Source organism: Camellia sinensis, chromosome 14 (genome assembly GCF_055761805.1).
Source record: "Camellia sinensis isolate YWXY chromosome 14, ASM5576180v1, whole genome shotgun sequence".
Classification (NCBI taxonomy): Eukaryota; Viridiplantae; Streptophyta; class Magnoliopsida; order Ericales; family Theaceae; genus Camellia; species Camellia sinensis.
The window spans coordinates 63,635,167-63,641,403 of record NC_138974.1 but is presented as its reverse complement, the minus strand read 5'-3'; the positions used below and the strand labels follow the sequence as shown (position 1 = coordinate 63,641,403).

Genomic DNA, 6,237 nt, shown 5'->3' with positions numbered 1-6,237 from the left:
TGCACTGGCACCCGAAAACCAGCCCAGTTCTGAAAAGGAGAAGGACCATCTTCATCAGTATTAGAGGAGGCTCTAGACCTCCTAAACAACAGACCGATATTTGTCTGGAATTGTATCTCAGTAACACAAGGAGGCCTAGCTACTGTCCGATTATCGGAAACTCGGTAGAGATCAGATGGCGTATGATCGCCTAAGCTGAATCGAAGTCGATGTCGTTCAACCATGACATAGTTTTTTTTGAACAAAACCATGACATAGTTGAGAGGGCGTTTCCGCACTACTACAACTGGTCAATAGTTTATGAGAAAACATTTCTGCACTGGTTCGGACCGAAGCCGCAATTGAACATAGCCGAACTGGAGATGATTAAGATGAGAGATGGTGGGAATTTAAGATGTGTTCATAACAACCCGCAGAGTGGGCATCTGCTTGATTATGCTCCACATCCTGCTGTCGTACTGAAGATGGAAGATGGGACGGGTCTTCTCCTCCCTATAATCTTTTTGGAGATACCAAGTGTGCTGTTTATGGCTGCCATACGCAATGTCCAAATTACTAGGCCTACCATGTATCAAATTGTGAAGGTGATGATTGACACAATGGGCTATGATGTGAAGTTTGTTCGAGTCACCAAGAGAGTACATGAGGCGTATTTTGCTCAACTGTATCTCACAAAGTTGGGTAATGAAATGGAGAGTGTTAGCTTTGATTTTCGATCTACTGATGCCATTAACATTGTAGTTTTAGACCATAGTTATTAAGATTAAAGTGAAAAGCTTGGCGAGAGCAATGTTTTGACCGGTGAAGATCGAAATCCAACACAACCGAAAATTGAGATTTTTGCTTGTTTCCTCTTCAAGCTTGAGGTAGGAATTTTCTTTGAGTTAAATATATATTTTTGCAAGATCTAAATGATTTTAGAAATCATCCTTTGATTTGTTTTGAAAAATGGATTGTTGATTCAAGAAGGTGAATGATTTTGAAAGTAGGTTTACTTTCTTTTTCCTTTTAAAAATAGAAATTTATATTTTTGAACTATGCTGATGAAAGAAAGATGTTTTTGGTGAGATCTTCTCAAATATTTGAAGATGAATAGTTTTTGGTGAGAAAACCTAAAAATTGGGGATTTTTAAGAAAGACGTTGAAAATTTTTAGAATATATTGTTATATTTATTTTGTGTGCTAAAATAAATGATGTTTGAAAATTATTTATTTATTTACATATAAATGATGTTTTCATGGAATATGGGAATTATTGAAGTTTTGAAAATTGTTGTTTAAAAGTATTAATATAGTCTTGAGATGACTAAATTGTTAAGATTATTTGAAATGTGGGAATTATGTTCTCCCTTTGATGAATTAAAATAAAAGTATTTATTCATCTTGTGAAATTGCATTGAAATGAGAATTTTGATCACAATGGGAATATTGTGTGGGAGTATTGAAAGTGGAAGAAATATTGCATTATATTATTAATCATTGCATTGGCATATCAATTCATTTGATAAAGAAGAGCTTTGAAATTTGATTTGAAAACCTTGCATTTAGAAAAGAATGTTGAGAAACAAGTTTTCATGAAATGGTTTTGGGGTAAATATGTTGGTAAGTCTTGATAGGTGGTGTAAATGATATTGAATAAGTTGGCCTGCGGGTCCGGGGTGAAAGACCGAAAAAACCGCGCGGATAGGTGTCGAGCCTTCCGGTTAATACTTGTAAAAATGACAATTTGGTAGTACTCGTATAGTCTACTTGCAGACACCAGTTTAGGGATTGCCAAAGACGTATTTACCGCCCTTGAAATAAATTGTTAAGTTTTGAACAATTGAAATTGCGTGACATCATTGAGCAAGATGGTTTTCAAAAGATGAAAATGTAATTTATCTTCAAAAAGGGTATAGCATGGCATGTGCATTTCATCTCTTGAGACTTGTATAAAATGTATATACTTTGTTAAGAATTTTCTACTGGGCTTTATGCTCACCCTACGGGATTTTTGTGCAGGAAAAGATGTGTTGATTCCACCCAACTAGGGTTGTGGAAGTATGTGTGTTGGGAGTACAATGCTCTCATTTTTCGTGACTTTGTTTTGTAAGCCAATGGCTGTATTTGTGTGGGTTTGAATAACCGATTTGTGTAACTGGGCCTTAGCCTTGGAAACTTTTAAACCCATGAGGGTATTTATTTGTTTTAAGTTATTTTGATATGTGGTAAATGTATTATTATTTGGGCTAGAAATTTGAGGCATTACAGCAACCCAAGTGCATACTACACAAAGAAGATTGAATACATTAGTGAAAGAATAAGTTTCTTGTTCAAGAACAAGTAGTTACCTGCATTCTAATTCTGTTTTTGATTCTGGAATATTAAGATCAATTTGGGCTTTTGTGAAATTAACATGTTCTTCTCTAGTCAATTTGTCAGAGGACTCTGTATCAGCAGCAGCTGTCACTAATGGGTTTTGTTCTTCTGAAACATCCTTTGCCTTCTCTTCATCTTTTTCTTTTTCTTTTTCCTCAATATTTGAGTTCTTCATCGTTTTCCCTTCTTGGTCACTACTTTAAGACATTTTCTTGATCTTTTTTTAATATGGTGGTGGGTACTTGGCTGATTCTACTTGGAGAGAGAGAGAGAGAGACAACGAGGCTCTATGTGTGTGTGAGGTTGTGTTATGTTAGGGTTTGGTTTATATATATATATATATATATATATAGGAGTATAATAGAAATTCCAGTTTGGGGAAACGGAGACGGGACGAGGACGGGGCTGGAGAACGTATCACCGTCCCCCCGTCCTCAGCCCGAACATCATCGGGGATGCATTTTTGAATACCATCCCCGACCCGTCAGGGTTATTTTTCAAGAAAAAATTGTTCTAATCGGGAATAGGGGGCAGGGTCCTCGTCGGGTCGGATTCAAATTGCCATCCAATCAAACTGGGATGTGACCAGTAAATTGGTTTCCTCCAACATAGAGGCCGAAGAAATTTCCAAGAGTAATCCACTGAGTTTCTTTGTTAACAAATAGCTCAGCTGGTATGGGATTTCACTGACAAGATTATTGTAGTTCAAGTTGATGACTTGCATATCTGAACAGTAAGATAAGTTGCTCGGGATTTCCCCTTCAAAGGCATTTTTGCTGAGGTTGAGGTTTTGAAGTCGTGACAAGCGCCCAAGCTCTTGAGGAATTAGACCTTGGAAATCATTCTCTCCGAGATTGATTACCTTCAAGTGGGGAGGCATTGAACCTGTCAACTTTTTTCTTTGCAGGTTTAAGGCGGTTACTCTTCCAGGATGTCGATTACTACAAAAAACTCCCAGTCATTGACAGAAATGTATTGAGTTGTTCCAAGAACTCATGACACTTTGTGGATCTTAAGTTATCCTATCCTTGAAAGCAAATAGTGCAAGCCAATCTGTTTCGTTCCTAGCTGCAGACAAGGTAGATACTGAAGGAGATTTAGAACTTGCTAGATAAATGCAGAAGGCAGTGCAAACAAGGATGGCCAGTGACTAATGTAATCTGAAACTTAGGTTTTCCATCGTATTTGATTTCATTATCCGGGGATAATAGAACGCTAAAGAAGTTGTTAGTGATACAATATTCTTGAGAATTTGATGTAGGACAAGATTTTAAGAATTTTTATAGTTTTAGTTTTAATATTTTTGATATATTATTTTATTAGGATTCTTGTAATTTAGTATAAATATTTTAGAATTATTAGGTTTCTTAATTTTGTTATTTTGGAATTAGATTTTGACTAGGATTTTAAATAGTTTACAATTTTAGTTTCCTATTTTCTTAGGTTTCCTTATTTGTATTGATTTAAGTTTCCTAGTTTATTTTAGAATGATTTTTCCTACAAGTATTAGGTTTAGTTTATTATAAATAGTTATGTAAGCCTCATGGAAAAGGGAACTTTTATTAATTCAATCAATAATATTAAGATATTTTCTCTTCCTTGCAGATTCAAGGTTCTATTGTTCTCCTGAATTCGAGAGCCCCTTTCGTCTACTAGAACGATATCTAGTCCCCGTATATTCAGCTGCATCAGAATTCTTCTGGAGAACTAATTCTCTCCAAGTTTTCTTTCTTTTACTGATTTTTGGCTAGTAAGGCTCTGTGTTATGGAGATCATGAGATTTTTTTTTTTTTTTTTATGGGAGAGTTATAATTTTGGTTGATGGTTTGTTTGAAAATTTTAGGAGAAGAGTTTTCCGTGGAAAAGATTGGAAAACAACCTTTCACTTGTTCAAATAAAAATCCTATTAAGTATTGCATCGTATTTGACTGTCTCCAGATTGGATATAAGAAGTTGAGGAGGATATGTAATACTTAGAGATATTGAATGAGATATAATATATTTGGGATATAAGATGGATTATATATATTGTGGGGTTACTTATAGTATGATATCAGATAAGAGTGATTATTTTTTACCTTTAGATGAATGGTATCTCATATTTTGTGGTGGGGGATATGCATCACCCTGGTGTGTGTGGTATTGCATATCATGTACTTTTGAGGGATATAATATACACAAATTTCATATATGGTAATCAAACAAAGGATGCACACACACACACACACACACACACACATACACACACACACACACGCAAGAGGTGGAACCCACATATATTTGTATCCCTCATTATATACTCCAATTAAATAGAGCCCATATTAGCATATTAGCATATAAACATTCAACGCTTTCTTCTCTCCAGTCATCTGGTACGTCTCTTATCTCTTTTTCTCTATATATAATATACATTTGTATGTATACATACGTGATATTGTTTTAAACATGACACAACCTTATACTACTGTGATTCAACTCCACCTTGGATGTGCAGTGTGCCAGTGCACAGGTCATTTACTCAACCTAAAAATGACAATGATAAGCATCGTTGACATTTCAATAAGAAAAGGATGAGGGGCAGACTGTTGTTAATGATGTGCTATGATGCTTTCTTATGATGAGGTGCTGTATAATTGAGAATTGAGTCTTGTAATTGGTATTTTGATCCTGAGATTAGCTTGCTATACAGTTTGCTTGATGATATATCTTTTAAGTAGGTCTGTAAATGAAAGCTCAGCATTAGGTAGTTTAAGTTTGCTTTGAAAATGTAACGAGTTTTAAAATATATTTAAGCTTGGTTTGATAATCTTTCAAGTCAATATCAAATTAGTTTTAATCAAGCTAAGCTCATCACTGGATGTTTACCTTCTTACAGTCCACACTTCAAGTTCATGAAGAACTAAATACATAAATTCTGAGTTTGTTGCATCAGTTCTCTCTACAATGGTCAAGTCAAGCGATGGAGGATGGCAGCCGGTGGTTCGAAGACACGGCGGAAGGGGAGTTCGGAATAGATGGACGAATTGGTCTATCCATTCTATTTTCGTGGATAATCTACCCGAAACCAAGAGAGCTAAAGGGTTGTTCTCAATATTCTGCAACTATGGGGTTGTGGTTGATACCTTCATTCCAAACAAGAGGAGGAAAACGACGAATTCCCAATTTGGCTTTGTCAGATACAGATGTCCTGTTGCAGCAGATGTTGCTATTCAAAAAGCCAATGGGCTCTGGTGCAATGATAAAGCTTTAAAGGTTAAAAAGGCAGATTACAGTAAGGAATATGGCATGAAACAGCAAGCTGGTCCATCAATGCAGCCTAGAAAGTTTGCAGAGAAACTCAACGGCTCGCATATGGGATACCAAGGTAAGAGATCTTTTGCGGAGGTGGTGAGTGGCAAGGCATTAGCATCTAATTCCTCCTGCATTATCAAAGCCTATGAGGAAGGCAATGGTTGGTTATATGAGAGTGCCATAGCTAGGTTGAAACCAATCTACGCTGCGGAAGAATTCAAGGCAGAAATAATAAGAAGAGATTTGGGGGAAGTTCAAGTAAGGGCAGGTGGAGGAAGAGACTTGGTCCTAACATTTCAATCTCAGGAAATTATGAAGGAAAAACTTATTTTAATGAAGAGCTGGCTAAATGACTGGTGTGATTCAGTTCTTGAATGGAAACAGGGAATGTCAACTACCCAAGAACGGAAGATTTGGCTCAGTTGTTATGGAGTTCTACTAAACCTTTGGAGTTGCAATACCTTCATCAACATTGGTAAGATGTGGGGTATGGTGACTGCTCTGGATGAGGATACTCGAAATTTAAATCATTTCCAATGTGGAAAAATGCAGATTGCGACAAACTTCATGAATCCCATTAATCAATCC

General features: G+C 36.2%; 1 pseudogene; it reads left to right on the top strand.

Moving 5' to 3' along the window:
* Nucleotides 1-209: 209 nt before the first annotated feature.
* Nucleotides 210-761, top strand: LOC114272065 (bifunctional nuclease 1 pseudogene; annotated as a pseudogene).
* The last annotated feature ends 5,476 nt before the right edge of the window (nt 762-6,237 follow it).